At 39.6% G+C, this 19,336-nt stretch overlaps 1 protein-coding gene across 5 annotated transcripts in view; it reads left to right on the plus strand.

Moving 5' to 3' along the window:
* The window catches only part of DLG3 (discs, large homolog 3 (Drosophila)), a 149,981-nt gene that overhangs the window by 11,380 nt on the left and 119,265 nt on the right, over nucleotides 1-19,336 (plus strand). The gene's annotated exons all lie outside the window — the stretch shown is intronic.

Raw genomic sequence — 19,336 nt, forward strand, 5'->3', positions numbered from 1 at the left:
CCCCCCCGACTTTTTGTTTGCAAGGGTTGTTATACTGTTCCCGATTTCTTTCACCTTTCCCTCCCCTTGGTAAACCCAGCCTTTGTCCCTTTGGGCTGCAAAGTCTGGGCTCCTTAGACACCTAGTTCCTGTAGATTACTAAAGTGGAGGAAGGGGCCTCTTCCTGGCAGGTGCTCTGGTTCCAAGATGAAAAAGGGAGAAGCTGGGAGCCCTGTAGCAGTTGAAAGGGAACGAAAACACCTACCTTCGTGCTTTCTATTCCCCTCCCCCTACACTCTTCTTTAGTGCCTCAAGCTAAGTAGACTGAAGGGAAAGGAGAGGGGTTGATGACCTTTCTGCTGGAGGCTTTTTTGATGAGGAACTGACCTGTGTAAGGAGGTAACAAACAGATTTGTTGGTCAGAGACAGTGGGAAAGAGGGATGCAATGGACACTTGGAGTTATTTCTCTCCATATTTGGTGTTCAGTTTAATGAAAATAAACTTACCTTAGGGTTACTTTTTATGAATTACGTGTGTGCTCCTAGCTTCTCCTTATGGAGTTAACTTTGATTTTTATTAGCAATCAATTTTTATCCACTGCATGTCCGTAATTTAGAAAACATAGGTTTTGCAAAGGAAATGGTTTGTCTTGCATATTTGTGTGTATGTAGGAGAAATTCATGTGTTTCTTTCGGTTTTGCTCTCATGTTGGGTACATGGAAACAACACTGAATTTAGTGTGTCCGATGCTGGTGATATGTTGGAAAGTGGTGACTACATATTTCTGTGAGTTTTGTTGGGGGAATGCCACTGGTTTGCATAAAATGCTGAAAGTTCTTCAGAGTAAGGGGGAATTCCTACAGTGTTTTTTGTTCTCTGAGCATATTTCTGAGAGTGAGAGTTCATAATGTATGTTGAGGTGCTGTGTTATGTTAGATCTTTCTATCACTTGCTAAACAAGGCTTTTCCTATTCTTAGGATTTAGTTGAACCATTTTTTGTTAAGGCTCTACCCACCCCAGTTTTATGTCTTTGTTTGGTTTGGTAATTCCAGCAGGGCCCCAACAATGAAAAGCTTTTTTTTCCCTATTCGCAATTGGACCCCTGGAGACTGGTCCAGAGGGTCTATTAAGCCTTCTTGGTTGGGCTTTGAATTTTCTTTGAGAAAGTGCTAGTTTTAAAAAGTAGGACTCCATGGTGATCATTTTATAAATATACTTAGTACTGTTCTTTGGAGGATTGCATCATGGTGGGTATTTAAAAAATGAATAATCCAAATAGATGTCTCATTTAAAATGACAGACTTTGCATATTATTGGACAAGTGTTCATTACTTGGATTTTTTTTTCTTACCTAGAGGTACAAAGAACCATGTAGTCCAATCCCTCATTGTGAAGACTGGAACAACAAGTTTAGAGCAAGGACATGACTTGCTTAAGGTCATGGAGGAAAAGTTGCCAAGGGTCAGCAATTAGTTTCTCAGGTCCACCAAGAGGGACAAAGCTGTGTTTGTGAATACTTGAAATACTTAAGATAGAGTTAGAGTGGAGGAACAACAAGAAAGGGGCTTGGAAAATAACAGAAGAGAGACAAGGGAAAAAGTGAGAGAAAGAATGACGTATGTGAAGGGTAAGATTACAGCGATCACCAGTCAGTAGGGACCACTGATATTAGCTAGATATTCTTAGCATGAGAGCTTAAACAATAGCTTTGACTAATTAGAACTGTGGAGTCCTGGTGTGCGCTTCAAACAAGGTTGAAGGTTCAAACCCACCCATCAGATACTCCTCAAAAACCCTATACAGGGTCACTCTGAGTCACTATTATGACTTGGAGCTAACTCAGTGGCCCTTAACAACAACCACAATTAGAACCATCAGAATAAACACAGTTTTTTCTTCTTTTTAAAACAGTTTAATGGAGCTAGAATTCAGATACCAAAGAATTCACTTGCTTAAAGTGAACAATTCAGTAGCTTTTAGTATATTCACAAAGTTGGGTAGCTATCACCACAATTTTAGGTCATTGTCATTACTTTTCTTTTTTTAAAGAGCCCTGGTGGTGTTGTAGGGTAAGCACTGGACTGCTAACCACAAGGCCATTAGGTCAAACCCTCCAGCTGCTCCAGGAAGAAAGATAAAACTTTCTGCTCTCATAAAGATTTACAACCTTGGAAAGCCTGTACAAGGTCACTATGAGTCTAAATCAGCTCAATTACAGTGGGTGTTGAGTCTCCTTTTAATACATAAAGGGGTTACAGGCATTGAAAGAGTGATGTTTAAGACATTTGCTTCCTAATATTCCTCCCCTGGATACTAAGGGGCTGTATGGCCACTTGTTGGGAATGCTTTAGCCTTGAGATTCTTACATGTATCTGGATTGCATTATTGTTGTTGTTATGTGCCATGGAGTCGGTTCTGACTCATAGCGACCCTGTACAGGGTTTCCGAGGCTGTAAATCTTTACAGGAGCAGGAAGCCTCATCTTTCTCCCGCAGAACAGCTGGTAGTTTTGAACTGCTGACCCGGAGGTTTGCAGCCCGATTCATAACCACTGTGCTACCAGAACTCCTTCTGGTTTGCATTAGGTGGGTTAAACCCATAATGAAGTTTAGGAGCCGTATCTTTCTGTTTGAACTTTGTATTGTGCCTAGCATGGGTGCTTAACAAGCCCTTTTTATGATGAAGCTTTGTAAAATAATAAATAGAAATAGAATTACTAAATGATAGGTACGGAGTAAGAGATACTGTTTCATAGTGTCACTCCTGATTACTCCAAACTATTATGGACAGTGCAGTCTTACCTATTAGCTAATAATAGCATGATGTTCTTAGGCATTTATAATCCTGCTTAAAATTCAAATTGAAAATTTAAACAACTGGCTCTTGGTGAAGGCCTCTTCTAATGTATTCTAAAGTGAAAAATACTTTTCTGTGACTTATTCCATCAAGGGAAGGATGCTTGTGTTAATAACATTTTTATTTATGAACCATCTCTTCCATTTCCCCATCTTCCCCTAATTACTAAGCAAGTTACATTGTGTCAGCCTCTGTTTATAAAATGAGCTAGCATTTTTCTAAAACACCTTCTTTGTTTTCAGAGTAAAACTTGATCCAAAGATCAGGAGGTGAGCCAGAAATGTATTTTCAACTAGAGTTGTAAATCCAGAATGGAAAGTCATACAAGTTAGGGGTAAAGGGAGAGAGAGAATGAGAGTTTTACATAACTCACTCTAAGATGCTGAATAAGCATACTTTCACTATGGAAACACCTTTAAGTAAGGTCTGAAAGAGTTAGGGATCAGTGTCGGAAGCATTAAGGGATATTTCCCCTGTAACATTTAAATAAGCATTCCTATCTTCCGTTGTTTAAGAATGAATCAAGGATCCCTGGTGGCGCAATGGTTATCTGCGCAAAAGGTCATCTGCTAACTGAAAATTCAGTGGTTTGAATCCAACAGCTGCTCTGTGGAAGAAAAGACATGGTTATCATGTTCACGTAAAGATTACAGTTTAAGAAACCCTATGGGGCAACAATTCTGTTATATAGTGTTGCCACGAGTTGGAATTGACTCAATGGCACATAACAATCCTATCATCATGATCTCTGGTGATCACAGAGGTGAAAGTGGTGGTGGTGGTTTCTTAATGTCCACAATGTTGTGGTTGTTGTTAATTGCCATCAAGTCAGTACTGATTCATAGTGACCCTGTATAGGGTTTCTGAAGCTGTTAATCTTTATGGGAGCAGAAAGCCTCATCTCTTTCCCAGGGAGTGACTAGTGGGCTTGGACCATCAACCTTTTGGTTAGTGCTTATCCTACAGAGCCACGTTGTTTCCAGTGTCCACAATACATTCCGTGAAATAGGACGTTATGCGATTTGGATGCTGTGTGAACACCATACTGTGGTTCGGTCCTGGTTTGGTTTTAAGCATCTTGAACAAGCTTCATGACTTAGTAGTGATCATAAGTGTGCTGAGAGGGATTTGCTTTTGTGTTAGGTATTCAATCCACATCATTAGCAATTTGTTCATATCTAATATAGGCCCCTGCCTCATTTTTGTTAGCTGTGTGGCTTTCTGTGTAGCTTTCAATGGGACTGATCCTTTAACAGCTTGGCAAAAATTTTTTTCTTTGTTTTTGAGGATCATCATGATTGTCCAATACAATATACCTAAATTTCCATCAATAGCATTTACTGATTTTCCACCTTCCTGTTTGTTAGTAATCTTTTGTTTCACTTCCAAATTGATATTTCTCTTTTGCCACTTGCTGCTGCTATCACTAGCACTGGCTTTGCTGCATTTTGGAGCCATGGTACATTTCACAGTAATATTTTCAAAAGGAAAAGAAACAGATAAATGGTACCATGCTCAAGAGATGTGCGATACACAGGATTGGATGCTGCTGCATGCAAGTTGAAGCATACACTATTTATATAATAATGTAAACTTTTTAGATCAAGAGTATGGTATAGTACATAAATAAACCAGTAACAAAGGGATTTATTATGACTATCAAGACATATATATTATAGCATACATATGTGCTATCCCATTATACGTATACTTGCTTTGTATACAAGAGACATGAAATAACAATGTTGCATACAGGAAACCCTTGCATTTGCTATTTCTTGTTCTCAGACTGTGATTTCTAATGCTCTTATAACCTTGGAGTCCTGGTGTTGTGCTGCTGGTTAATGTGCTGGACTGCAAAGTTGGTTTGGATTGCAAGGGTAGTGGTTCAAGCTCACCAGCTGCTCCTCGGAAACCCTATGATTCAGAACCGAGTTGATGGCACTTAACAACAATCTTATGGGACCGAAGACATTGCCAAACAGATATTATGTGGTGCATGACTATATTTCAGTTTTACAGATGAGGGAAGTGAGGGTCAGAGAGGTTGAGTAACTTGTTCAGGGCTACACAGCCAGTAAGGAGCAGAGTAAAAGTTCAAAGTCAAATTTTCTGAGAACTTTAGGTCCAGTGCTTTTTTACAGTATGCTTCAACTACCTTACACCACAGCAGAGGAACTGTGAGCCCTCCCTTCTTACCCAAGACACAAATGGAGTTGTTGTTAGGGGCCCTTGAGTAGGTTTCAGATCATAGTGATCTTAATGCACAACAGAACGAAACATTGCCCAGTCGTGCGCCATCCACACAATCCTTGCTAAGCTTGAGACCATTGCTGCTGCCACTGGGCCAGTCCATCTCACTACCTTCCACTTTACCTAGCATGATGTCCTTCTCCAGGGATTGGCCCTCGTTATGTATGTCCAAAGTATGAGAGATGAAGTCAGGAGCACTCTGGCTATATTTCTTCTAACACAGATTTGTTTGTTCTCCTAGCAGTAGTTTTAATATTCTTCTTCAACACCATAACTCAAATGCATCAATTTTTGCACGGTCTTCCTTATTCATGCTCCAACTTTCACATGCATATGAAGAAGACTGCTAAGGAGTTATATTCTGTGTGTATATAGGGTAACCTCAGGAGAAGTCAAATAATGGGATTTGGTTTGCTTTACTTGAAAGCAAATGTGTACAGGCTTAAGGTATTAATGCATTAAGCAGGCATTTCTTATTGCTTCAAGTGAAATGGAATTTAATTTGTCGTTTTCAATTTATCCATTGAAAGTATATAATTCCATGGTTTTGGGAATGTTCAAAATTTGTAACCATCACCATAGTCAATGTTAGAACATTTTTATCACCCCCAACAGAAAACCTATACTTGAGCCAGCACCACAACCCCGCTCCTCCAAGCCCTTGGCAACGGTCACTCTTCTGTCTTTATTATTTTCCGTTTCTGGATATTTCATATAAATGGAATCGTACTATGTATTGTCTCCTTTGTCTGCATTATTTTACTTAGTGTAATATATTTGAAGTTCATCCATAATGTGGAATGTATCAGGACTTCATTCCTTTTTATGGCTGTATAATTTTACATGTCATGGATATACTATATTTTATTTACCCATTCATAAGTTGAGGACATTCCCCCCCCACCTTTTAGCTATTATGAATAATGCTGCTCATTCATGTACAAGTATTTGTGTAGATATATGTTTTAAATTCTCTTGAGTAGGTATCTAGAAGTAGAATTGCCGGGTTATATGGGACTCCTGGTGTGATGTGGTAGGATCTGCACTGGACTGTGAACCACAAGGTCGTCAGTTTAAACCTACCAACTGCTCCTTGGAAACCTTATGCAGGTCTGATATGAGTTGGAACTGACTCAATGGCACTTAACAGTGACAACAATGGTAACTTTTGGTTATATGGAAGACACCTACCTGGCCAAACAATTGGAAGAGATCAACATTTGTGCCCATTTCAAAGAGAGGTGACCCAAGGGAATGCAGAAATTATCGATCAATATCATTAGTATTACATGCAAGTAAAATTTTGAAGATAATTAAAAAATGATAGCAACAGTACATTGATAGGGAACTGCCAGAAATTCAAGCTGGATTGAGAAGAGGATGTGGAACCAGAGATAATCCTTGCTTACATCAGATGGATCTTAGCTGAAAGCAGCGAATATCAAAAAGAAGTTTCCTTGTGTGGATCATAACAAACTATGAATAACATTGCGAAGAATAATTGTGTTTATGAGGAACCTATACAAGAAGTCCGAAAGGTGGGTATAAACTGAAAGGTCAATGGTTCACTAGCTGCTCCTCGGAAACAGTATACAGGGCCGCTATGAGTTGAAACTGACTCGACGGCATTTAACAACAACAACAATAATATAGACCAAGAGGCAGAACAAGGGGATACTGAATGGTTTAAAATCAGAAAAGGTATATATCAGAGTTTTATCCTTTCATCATACTTATTCAGTCTGTATCCTGAGCAAATAATCCAAGAAACTGGATACATGAAGAAGAATATGGCATCAGGATTGGAGGAAGACACATTAACAAGACACATATGCAGATGACACAACCTTGCTTGCTAGAAGCCAAGAGGGCTTAGAATACTTACCTATGAAGATAAAAGATTACAGCCTTCAGTATGGATTGCACCTCAATGAAAAAAAAAAAAAATCATCACAACTGGACCAATAAATAACATCATGATATGGAGAAAAGATTGAAGTTGTCAGAGACTGCATTTTGTTTGTATCCACAGTCAACACTCATGGAAGCAGCCATCAAGAAATCAAAGGATGTATTACATTAGGCAAATGTCCTGCAAAAGATCTTTTGAAAGTGTCCAATAGTAAAGAGCAGCTTGAGGACAAAGGTGTATCTGATCCAAACATGGTATTTTTCAATAACCCCATATGCATGTGAAAGTTAAACAGTGAACAAGAAAGATCAGAGAAGATTCAATGCATTTGAATTATGGTGTTGGAAAAGAATATCGAAAGTATCATGGACTGCCAGAAGAACAAACAAATCTGTCTTGGAAGAAGTGCAACAAGAATGCTCCTTGGAGGCGAGGATGACAAGACTTGTCTCTCATACATCGGACATGTTATTAGGAGGGCCCAGTCTCTCGAGAAGGACATTAGTGAAAAAAAGGAAGACTCCCAGCGAGATGGATTGACACAGTAGCAGCAACAGTGGGCTCAAACGTAGCAATAATTGTGAGGATGGTACAGAACTAGGCAGTGCTTCATTGTGTTGTGTGTAGGGTTTCTATGAGTCGGAACGGACTGAACAGCACCTAACAACAGCAAGAACATGGTAATTCCATGTTTAATCTTTTGATGGACAGCCAGACAGTTTGTTACATCATCCATACCACTTGGCATTCACACTGTTTGTTTGAAGGTTCCATTTTCACCACATCCTCACCAACACTTGTTATCTGACTTTTTGATTATAGCCATCCTAGCTCTGGTAGCCTAGTGGTTACAAATCGGGCTGCAAACCGCAAGGTCAGCAGTTCAAAACTACCAGCTGTTCTGTGGAAGAAAGATGAGGCTTTCTGCTCCCGTAAAGATTTACAGCCTCAGAAACCCTGTACAGGGTTTCTATGAGTCGGAAACCACTCCGCAGCACATAACCAAGCAACCAACCAAAGTGGGTGTGAAGTGGTATCTCACTGTGTGTGTGTGTGTGTGTGTGTGTGTGTGTGTTTTAATGTTTTATTGTGTATTGAGTGATAGTTTACATGGGGGAACATTAGTTTTACATTCATTCTATCCTATATCGTTTAATTGCCTTAGTTACCGTCCCATCCATGCATCTTCCCCCAACGAAAGGGTATACCTTGCATGCCCCCCACCCCCACGGTCCTCAGCACCCAGCCCCTTTCCCTCTCTGGGTCTCAACTCCCCAGGCATTCCATCTCTTCACGTTGTCCTCTCTGTCTTCATCTCAGACCTCACTGCTTCTCTGGGTGGGGTCCCGCTCTCCGCTCAGTCACTCCCTTCCTTGCTATAAAATATCCGCCTTCACATTTCCAGTCCTCACAATCAGTCCTGGTAACAATTTTCACCATTGCATCACATGAGACCCGTCTACATTTTTTTTCATCAGCCCTTCCTAGACAGGTTGGGTACTATTCACTGGAGACTCCACTATCCTCCCCGCCCTGTGGATCTAGGTTCCCTCTTGAAAGCTTGTAAGCCAGTCACTTCTTAACCTTTGCATCCCTCCCCTCATTTTGGGTAGCCAATGTTCAAGTTGCCCATCCCTTTCCACTCTTTGTGTGAAGGGGGTGGGGATAATTCTTGGAGCCGGGAATTGTTTCCTCTTTTGAGCTACTGCAGTTATAGGTGTAGGTCCAGTTCATCAAGTTGTATCAGATAACACTTTCTTTTTCCCCCCCCCCCCACTTCTTTCTTCCTTGGGTTGAGTTCTGTTCATTCAGTCATTGAAGCCAGGTCAAGTGGGTATCGTTTGCAAGTGTGGGTGTCTCATTGTGGTTTTGATTTGACTGCCACAAACTCCTAGTGGTTAATCATGTGGATTTTATGTGTTTATTATTTATAAGTCATTTTTACTTTGTTCACGCTCCTGTCTTGATTTTTTTCCCTTTTCCTAATTGACCTCAGACCAGAACAAGCCAACCATGTTGTTACTCAGGGAAATAGATGGGACCCAGAATCCATAGTGGTTACAAGTCAGGCTGCTAATCTTACAGTCAGCAGTTTGAAACGACCAGCAGTTCCGTGGGAGAAAGATGAGGCTTTCTGCTCCCATAAATATTGACAGCCTTGGAAACCCTATATAACGTGGCTATAAGTTGGAGCCAACTCCATGGCACATAACCAACCCCTGCCACCAGAACCCATGCAACAGGTAATAAAAGACTCCCTCCCTTTCATATTGCTGAAATGTATACAGGAATGGTTTAAGGCTTGAGTATGGATAGTTTTAGCTATAAATGCTGACCTGATCAAAATGATAGCACCCATACTTTATAAAAAAACCCCCAGCTTATTGAGATATATATTACCATACAATTTACCTATTTAAATCCATTGATTTATAGGATGTTCACAGAGTTGTGTAAACAATAGATGTGTAACAATAGTTTGTTGAGCATTTCATCACCCCAAAATAAATTCATACCTATTAGCAGTCACTCCCTATTGCCAACTCCCCGCCTTCCATAGCCCCTGGCAACCACTAATCTCCTTTCTGTCTCTATAGATTTGCCTATTCTGGACAGTTCATATAAATGGAATCATATAATATGTGAAGTTCTGTGTCTGGCTTCTTTCTCTTAACCTAATATTTCCAAGGCTCATTTCATGTTGTAGCATGAATCAGTACTTAGTAGTTCCTTTTCATGATTGCATAATATTCAATTATATGGATATATACCACATTCTGTTTATTCATTTATCAGTTGATAGACATTTCTACCTTTTGGATAAGATGAATAATACTGCTATAAACATTCTTGGCTTTTAGTGGGCATTTGCCTTCATTTCTCTTGGCCTGGTAACTGCAAGGATGGCAGTTCAAATACAATAGTTGCTCTCAGAAACCCTATACAGGGTCACTATGAGTTGGAACCAATTCGATGGTACACAACAACAAATGTTTACTATTTTGAGGAACTGCTAGACTTTTCCCCTAAGTGGCTACACCTTTAGGCCCACCCTTTTTTGTAAGCTTAGATTTTGATAAAATTTAAATTTTTCTTTTCAGTTTTATCCCCTGTTGCTTAATTTCATGTATAGGTGTATATGTGTTTGTGCTGGCTCTTCAGTGTTCCATGTAGCCCAAGGCCATGGTAGCTAGATTTGGCAAGCATTTTGAATTTAGCTAGACAGGTACTTTCTTGTCCTTGTTAAATGGTTTGGGGCACACTCCTAGGAACTTTGGTGTCTGTTCCTTGAATGGAGTAGAAGAATAGAATAAAATATAGTAATGAGAATGATTATTTCTTATTTAATTATAGCTTTTTAGAGTTTATTTTGAATTTAATAGGTTGCTTGTTGAAATCTTGACTCTAGTGTTTACAATATAAATATAAGCTCTAAACTCTGGTAGCGTAGTGGTTACGAATTGTGCTGTGAACCTTAAGGTCAGCAGTTCGAAACTACCAGCTGTAATGTGGGAGAAAGATGAGGCGTTCTGCTCCCGTAAAGATTTACAGCCTCGGAAACCCTGTACAGGGTCGCTATGAGTCGGAACCGACTCCATGGCACATAACAACAAGGCTTATATTCTACAATGACAGTAATTATTTAAATGGAGAAATAGGGATGAATAGAGAAATAGGTAGTCCTGGTGTGGTGCTGTGGGATAATACACTGGACCTCAAGGTTGGTTTGAATCCCAAGATTGGTGATTCAAATTCACCACCGTTCCTCAGAAACCCTATACAAGGTCACTATGAGTCGGAACCAACTTAACAGCACTTAACAGCAACAACAAGAACAGAGCAATTTGGGTTTATCATTACAAAACACATTGTAATAATCTCTTTATCTCGGATTGAATGTCATTGAAATGAACAAATACTGTTTTTGTTTCATTTATATGAAAGGGAAAAAAATCTAAATACTATGGGTCCCAACTTGAACTAGGATCCAGGGCCCCGAATTCTAGTCTTGATTTTATCTTTAAGTACCAGGCACCTTCTTTGGGCCTTAATATTCTGAACTGTAAAATGAGGGAAATGTGTTAAATAATCTCTAATGTTATTCTAATTCAAATTCTGTGATATATAAATAGGAGTGATTTTGTGAATTCAGTTTACAAGTTCTTTTTTTTAATGTTTTATTGTAAATTATGTGATAGTTTACATGGGAGAACATTAATTTTACATTCATCCTATCGTATATCATTTCATTGCCATGGTTACAATCCCTTCCATTCATCATCAACCAACCAGAGGGTATACACTACAAGCCTGCCCCCTGGTCGTCAGCACACAGCCCCTCTCCCTTTCTGTGTCTAAAGTCCCCAGCTACGCCATCTCTCCACATCATCGTCTTTGCCTCCATCTCAGGCATCTACAAGTTCTTCTTTTGTATTTAGACTATTATGAAATCATATAATCTTGCTGATAACAGTCTTACTTTAATAAGGGTCTTGTCTTCCACTTTTCTTTCCCATGATAAGGCAAAACTCTTATGATGGACCTTTGTTTACTTATCTCACTGAATTTGGATACCTTAAAAAAGCAAAGACCATAGAAATTTGGGGTTTTTCACTTAATTAAAAATTATGTGATGTAAGATTTGAATAACCAAAATAAGAAGGTCAACATATTATTTGCACATATGTACAATAGGGATCTGGATACATGGTCTTCACATTTTCAAAAAGGAGAGAATTTTGCAAATTTTGGGTTCTAATCCATAATAGATTATTACAAGGTGTTTTGTAAGCACTCACAAAAAGGTGGTGAGCACTAGGAACCAGTATTGGTTTACCAGATCAAGTAAGACTGATCTAATTTCCTTGATAGACAGGTAGATAAGGGAAATATGGTAGATATTGGTGTACCTAGATTTCATCATGGCATTTATAAGACTTCTTTGGTCTACTTTTAGATATGATGGCTGGGAGATATAGATTTTTCTGGAAATGGTTGAATGATCAGTTCCAAATGAAAATTAATAATGAGCGAATCGGGCTGCTAACCTCAAGGTCGGCAGTTCGAAACTACCAGCTGTTCCGCGGGCGAAAGATGAGGCTTTCTGCTCCTGTAAAGATTTACAGCCTCGGAAACCCTGTGCAGGGTCACTATGAGTCGGAACTGACTCCACAGTACTAAACAATAACAACATAGCAATGTGGAGGGGAGTTTCTAGTATATCCTGCTTTTTATTTTGGGCACTGTCCTATTCAGCTTTCCTCTACCCCTCACCTCAAATTACATTTATTTATTTTTGAATATGAAATCACCACATTTAGATTTATAAAAAATTGGGAAATACTAAAAAATACAAAGTAAAAAAAATTAGAATCACCTACAGTAGTGAGTCCAGAGATAATCTTTATTGTGTATGTAATTCCCTTCAAACATTTATATATTTATATTATATATATGTACTTATATACACACATACACACAGGCATCCTGGTGTGACTCTGTAGGACAAGCACTGGACAGCTAATCACAAGGTTGGTGGTTTAAACCCACCAGCCACTCTTCAGAAACCCTCTACAGGGTTGCTATGCGTTGGAACTGACTTGACTGCACTTAAAAGCAACAACAGCAATATACACACATACCTACACCCATCATCTGTCTGTCAGTTTGCTGTATTGTGGTGGCTTCCATATTGCTGCAATGCTGGAAACTATGCCACTGGTATTTCAAATACTAGCAGGGTCACCCATGGCATACAGGTTTTAGCAGAGCTGCCAGACTAAGAAAGACTAAGAAGAAGGAGCAGGTGGACTACTTCTGAAAAAGTAGCCACTAAAATAATTTTGAATAGTGGAACATGGTCAGATAAAGTGTCAGAAGGTAAGCCTATCAGGTTGGAAGGTACTCAAAATACAACTGAAGGACAGCTGCTTCCTCAGAGTAGAGTAGGTTGACCTTAATGATGTAGGTGGAGCAAAGCTTTTGGGAACTTAAAGTACTGATGGGGCGCTATTCAAAATGAGAACACACAGCTGCAAAACAAAACAAAAACAAACATTAATAATTGGAATGTGGAATTATGAAGTAGGAATCTAGGAAAAATTGAAGTTACCAAAAGTGAAATGTAATGTATAAAGATCGATATCCCAGGCATTAGTGAGCTAAAATGGACAAGTGTTGGCCATTTTGAATTGGACAGTCAGATGATTTACTGTGTCAGAGTGACAGATTGAAGAGGCAATTGTAAAAAAAATAACAATCCCAAAACTCCACAAACATTTCAAGATATATCTTGGAAGTACAATGCTGTCAGTGATCAGATAACATCCATATGCTTACAAGGAAGACCAGTTAATACAACTATTATTCAAATTTACGTACCAACTACTAAAGCCAAAGATGAGGAAGTTGCAGATTTTTACCAACTTCTGCAGTCCGAAATTGATAAATGTGCAGTCAAAGTACATTGATTAGAATTACTAGTGATTAGAATGTGCAGGTTGGAAACAAAGAGGGAAATTGCAGACAAAGTTGGAAAATATGACATTGCTGATAGAAATGATGCTAGTGACAGAACGATAAAATTTTGCAAGACCAACAACTTATTCATTGCAAATGCCTAAACAACATAAACAGAGACTATACATTTGAACATCACCAAATGTAATGCACAGGAATCAAATTAACTACATTTATAAAAAGAGATGATGGAGAGAAGCTCAATGTCATCATCCAGAAGAAGGCCAGGGGCCAGACTGTAGAACACATCATCAATTGCTCATATGTAAGTTCAAGTTGAAATTGAGGAAAATTAAACAAATCCATGAAAACCAAAGTATGATCTTGAATTTGGAGACCATCTCAAGAATAGATTTGACACATTGAATACTAATGACATCAAGAACATCACACATAAAGAAAGCAAAAGTATAGTAAAAGACAGGAAACAAAGAAAAAACCAAAATAGATGTCAGAAGAGACTCTGAAACTTGTTCAGAGAAGCCAAAGTGGCTGGAAGAAATGATGAAATAAAAGAGCTAAACAGAAAACTCCTAAGAGCAGCTTGGGGGGAGACAAAGTATTATAATGAAATGTGCAAAGACCTGGAGTTAGAAAACAAAAAGAGAAGAATATGCTCAGCATTTCTCAAGCTGAAGAAAATACTTAAGCACTGGGTTGCAATAATGACAGATTCTATGGATAAAACATAGTGCTGGAAGATGAGCCCCTTAGGTTGGAAGACACTCAAAACATGATTGGGGGAGAACTGCTGCCTCAAAGTAGAGTTGACTGTAATGACGTAAATGGAGTAAAACTTTCAGGACTTCATTTGCTGTTGGGGCACAACTCAAAACGAGATAGAAACGCTAAAAACACCCATTAATAATTGGAACATGGAATGTGCGGAGTATGAACCTAGGAAAATTGTCAGAAACAAAGTATAATGCATAAATGCTTGATAATCTAGGCATTAGTGAGCTGAAATGGACTGATGTTGCCCATTTTGAATTAAACATATGGTTTACTGTTCCAGGAACGATAAATGGGAGAGGAATGGCGTTGCATTCATTGCCAAAAAGAGTATTTCAGGATCTATCTTGAAGCACAGTGTGAAAAGACAATATTTATATGCCTACAAGGAAAACCAGTTAATATTGTAAATATTCAGATTTACACACCAACCAATAAAGCCAATGATGATGAAATTAAAATGGTAGCATAGTGGTTACAAATTGGCCTGCAAACCGCAAGTTCAGCAGTTCAAAACTACCATCTGTTCTGCGGGAGAAAGATGAGGCTTTCTGCTTCTGTAAAGATTTACAGCCTGGAAACCCTGTACAGGGTCACTATGATTTGGAACCGATTCCACGGCACATAACAACAACCAACTTCTTTAGTCCGAAATTGATCAAACATGAAACCAAGATGTATTGCTAATTACTGATGTTTGGAATGCGAAGGTCAGAAACAAAGAGGAACAATCAGTAGTTGGAAAATATGGCCTTGGTGATAGAAATTATGTCGGAGATAGCATGATAGAATTTTGAAAGACCAATGACTTGTTCATTGCTAATACATTTTTTAACAACATAATAGGCAACCATACACATAGACATCACCAGATGTAATACACAGGAATCAAATTGGGAAAAGATGGCAGAAAAGCTCCATATCAAAAGAGAACAAACAAGAGGGCAGATCAAGCAGAAGGGCAGTGAGGAGCCCCGTCAGCAACAACACAGAATACCAGACCAAGCAGGATCAGGGGATGGTGCCAGAACTCTGAACCACATATAAAAGAATATTTAGAAGGTTGGAAGGCTTACAGCTAGGGGAATTGGTAGCAGAAGCAAAAAATCCATTGTGTTCTAATTCAAGATGCTCAGTTGCTTCCGGAGCCCTTCTGGAGCCAACATCTTGGTGAGACTGAGCCAGGGAAGGATCAGAGCAGCCACAGACGCCTGACAGAACCGTGGAGATAAAGGTGTGGACATCCTTTTTTATTTTTGTATCTGTTCATTGGTTTCTTGCTGTCTGTGCACCTCCATTCTGGTGACTAGAGGGGGTGCCTGAGCTAATGGACATCCCACCTCCACACCTGGAGGGCTCTGCTACACATGCACACAGATTGCCTGGAAATTTAAAGTGACAGTTTTCATGTAAAACCAAACGGCAGTGCAAAACGGCCATGGCCGGCCCTAAACTGTTTATCACTAGGAAAAAGGCCTGAATGGGGATTGTGGAGTGGGACAGGCAGAATACAAAGGAAATAGGCAGAAAATTAATTCCTGAGTTACGTCACAATGACCAATAGTGGGATCTTAAAATTTCTCAGGAAGAAGAGTGAAAAAGGAAGCCCATCTCCTGATCACACCTGGAGGCAATCAGAAAGCATAAAAAAATACCAAAAGATACACCCATCTAAGTATTAAGGTCACGAATAACTCCTGAATATGCCCAGAAAACAGAAACAGATGACCATATCAACACATGTCCAGAAACGAGATAAAGTGACTGAGGCAAATGAGCTGGAAGTAGACCTACACTCCATATTGGAAGGTGGGCATGCTTTGGGAATGCCTGAGAAAGAATGCAGAAAACTGATTATAAAATATATCAAAACACTATACAGTGGAGTTGAGAAAAATAAGGAAGAAGTCAGGAAAGCACTACAGGAACAATCAAATAAGATAGATACAGCATTGGAAACAATTCAAAACCTACAGAAAGAGGTCCAAATGATTAATAATAGAATATCAGAAATGGACAATACACTGAAAGGGCAAAGGAGTAGAACTGAACTAGTGAGCTAGAATATAAATCTCCCAACACAACTAAGATAGAAGAGCAAGCAGAAAAAAGGATAAAAAAGTCTGAAGAAGGCCCAAGATTCATGTTGGACAACATACAGAGGAATAATTTAAGAATTATTGCCATTCCAGAACAGGAAGAATCACACAAGTTCACAAAGGAAAATGTTGAAGAACTGCTGGAAGAAAATTTCGCTAACATCCTGAAAAGCAAGAAGATAAGCATTCAAGAAGCTTAATGAACCCCAGGAAGGATAGACCCTAAAAGACAATCACCAAGACATATCATAATCAAGCTCTCCAAAATCAAAGATAAGGACAGAATGCTGAAAGCAGCTAGGGAAAAGAGAAGTGTAACATACAAAGGCAAGCAAATCAGATTAAGCTTGGATCTCTCAACAGAAACCATGCAGGCAAGAAGGCAATGGGGAGACATATATAAAACCCTGAAAGAAAAAAGCTGCCACCCAAGAATCCTCTACCCAGCTGTCAATCAAATACAATGGTGTAATCAAAGCATTCCAGGATAAACAGAAGCTAAGGGATTTTGCCAAAGCCAACCCTGCTATGAAAAACATCCTAAAAGAAGTTCTGTGTACTGAAAAACAACAAGAACAGACAACAACTCGAGAATGACGTATGTGGCAGCATCACCCTGAACTCAAATCGGCAAATAGAAGAGTCAAGAACAGAATACAGTAATAAAAACAGAGGATCTGGGAGGTCAGTCTTTGATCAAAACAATTACAATGTGAAAGAAGGTAAATACAGAGGAACAGAGATCCAGGCGGTGAGAAGGTCAAGTAGATTACAGAATAAAATAGACTGTCTGAAATGGAGGGAAGAGTTAATGAAATATAAGGTAACCACAAAGGTGGGGTTGGGGTTGGGGTTTAGTTTGGGTGTTGGGGAGGGCAATACAAGAAGAGGGAGGAGGTGGAAGAACAAGATAGGGGAACACTGAGACAGGTTTGCATGGGCTAAGTGGGACAGAGGTAAATAGTGATGCATATTCAACCTTGGAACAACAGGGCTCTGGGATACAGGGATCTAGGTATAGCTTAAGAGGGGAAATAATACTAAAATGCTTGACTGTCGTATGAACATTGGTTTCCCTTGCCTATTGTTATAAAATAGATACAAGTTGGACAGAAAGGAATGTTGGGAAACATGATTAGAGAAAACTTGTAAGCCCGTCTTCAGCCTATAACTGATTGGAATACCTAAAAGGGGGTTCTAGAACTTGCCCAGTGAAATAAGCCTCTTGCAAAGCTTTTGCAGAGTATAGGACCTTAGGCATAATCCTGAGTCCCATGTAAAACCTGAGGTGGGACATTCCCACTAGCAAGGACAAGAAGACCAGCCTTGAACAGCTAGAGCAACAGAAGATACATCTTCAAGGAAAGATCATCAGGAAAAACTCAAAACAAAAAATGTCAGCATGACTGGCTACTACAAGATTAAGCAAGCTGTTTGCCAGGAAGCCATCAAGGCAAGCAATCATGTTCCTTCAGAACAAACTCCCCTGTAATACAGAAACTCTAAGGGAACACACGAATATGCATGTAAACTTGCTGGTGACCACATTGGTCTAATGGTGAGTGGAAAAGGGGGAAAGGCAGCAATGAAGAAATGGGCTGAGTTCAACCACAGTCCATGGACTCCTGTTGACCTGGAGATGAGAGAGAGAGAAGAGGAAGGGCTTGTTTGTCCAAAGTGTCGTCAGACCTGGGGACATTTGAGCCCACGGACAAGGACATAGCCACAGAGGGCTGAGAGTGAAGCATCCAGCCGATATGAAGTGAGGGGAGATGCACAAAAACACCCAAACTTGCAGACAGCACACGTTTGATCTAGCCTTGATGGTTTGATAATCAAAACTCAACAAGAGGAAGACTGCAAAAAGAAAAAAAATTATTTGATAAAGAAAACAAGGATAAATTGCTCCAGTTTGATGAACCTGACCTATACTCATGGAGGTCGTAACTCTAAATACCAACCTTTTCACATCAAATATCAATGCTATCCCCTCTGTATACAGGGTAGATAGGGACGGGCACTTAAACATTGGCTACCTAAAATAAGGGGGCAATGAAGGAGCTCTGGTAGCGTAGTGGTTACGACTCGGGCTGTGAACCGCAAGGTCAGCAGTTCGAAACTACCAGCTGCTCCGCGGGAGAAAGATGAGGCTTTCTACTCCCGTAAAGATTTACACCCTCGGAAACCCTGTACAGGGTCGCTATGAGTCGGTTCCGACTCCACGGCACATAACAACAACAACAACAAAAGGCATGAAGTGTCTGGCTTACAAGGCTTCAAGAGGGAGTTTAGTTAAGAGTGTGTGGGGGAAGAAAGAGTCCACACTGAATAGTTTTCGTCTTGTCTAGACAGGTCTGGTGAAAAGAGATGCGGATAAGATTTGTTATATTCAATAGTGAATAATTGTTATCATGACTAATTGTGACTGTCACAATTGTAAAGGTAGAAGTTTTGTAACAAAAACAGGGGAGTGGTTAATCTTATAGTCCAGAACCAGAGGACCCTAGGACCATCAAGGGAGAAGAGCACAAACAGAATGCGGGACCTTATCCAGAGAAGCAGTGATGCCAGAGGCAGAGTCAGAAATGGGATCATGGAGAGGGGGAGCAGCTGAGGACTCTAGATTCATGGGAATAGAGGGATTAAGAACTGGTGGCCAGGAGGCAGACTGCAGAATATGCACTTTGGAGGTGTAAATTATTATCTATGCCTGAGTGTTTTGTTTTGTTTGTTTTAAAAAGCTAAAGTGATTAGAGAGAAATACTGTTAACTGATGGTACATGGAGGGGATTATAATAATTGTAATGAAACAAGGTGTATGATTTGTTGAATGTAAAACTGATGATCTGCCTTGTAAACTTTCATTGAAGCCACAACAAAAACCTTAAAAAAAAATAATAAAAGCTCCATAGCATCAACCAAAATAAGGTCAGGGGCAGACTGTTGGGCAGACCAGTAATTGCTCATATGCAAGTTCAGGCTGA

The sequence above is a fragment of the Chrysochloris asiatica genome, unplaced genomic scaffold, assembly GCF_000296735.1.
Source record: "Chrysochloris asiatica unplaced genomic scaffold, ChrAsi1.0 scaffold00118, whole genome shotgun sequence".
NCBI classification, from domain to species: Eukaryota; Metazoa; Chordata; class Mammalia; order Afrosoricida; family Chrysochloridae; genus Chrysochloris; species Chrysochloris asiatica.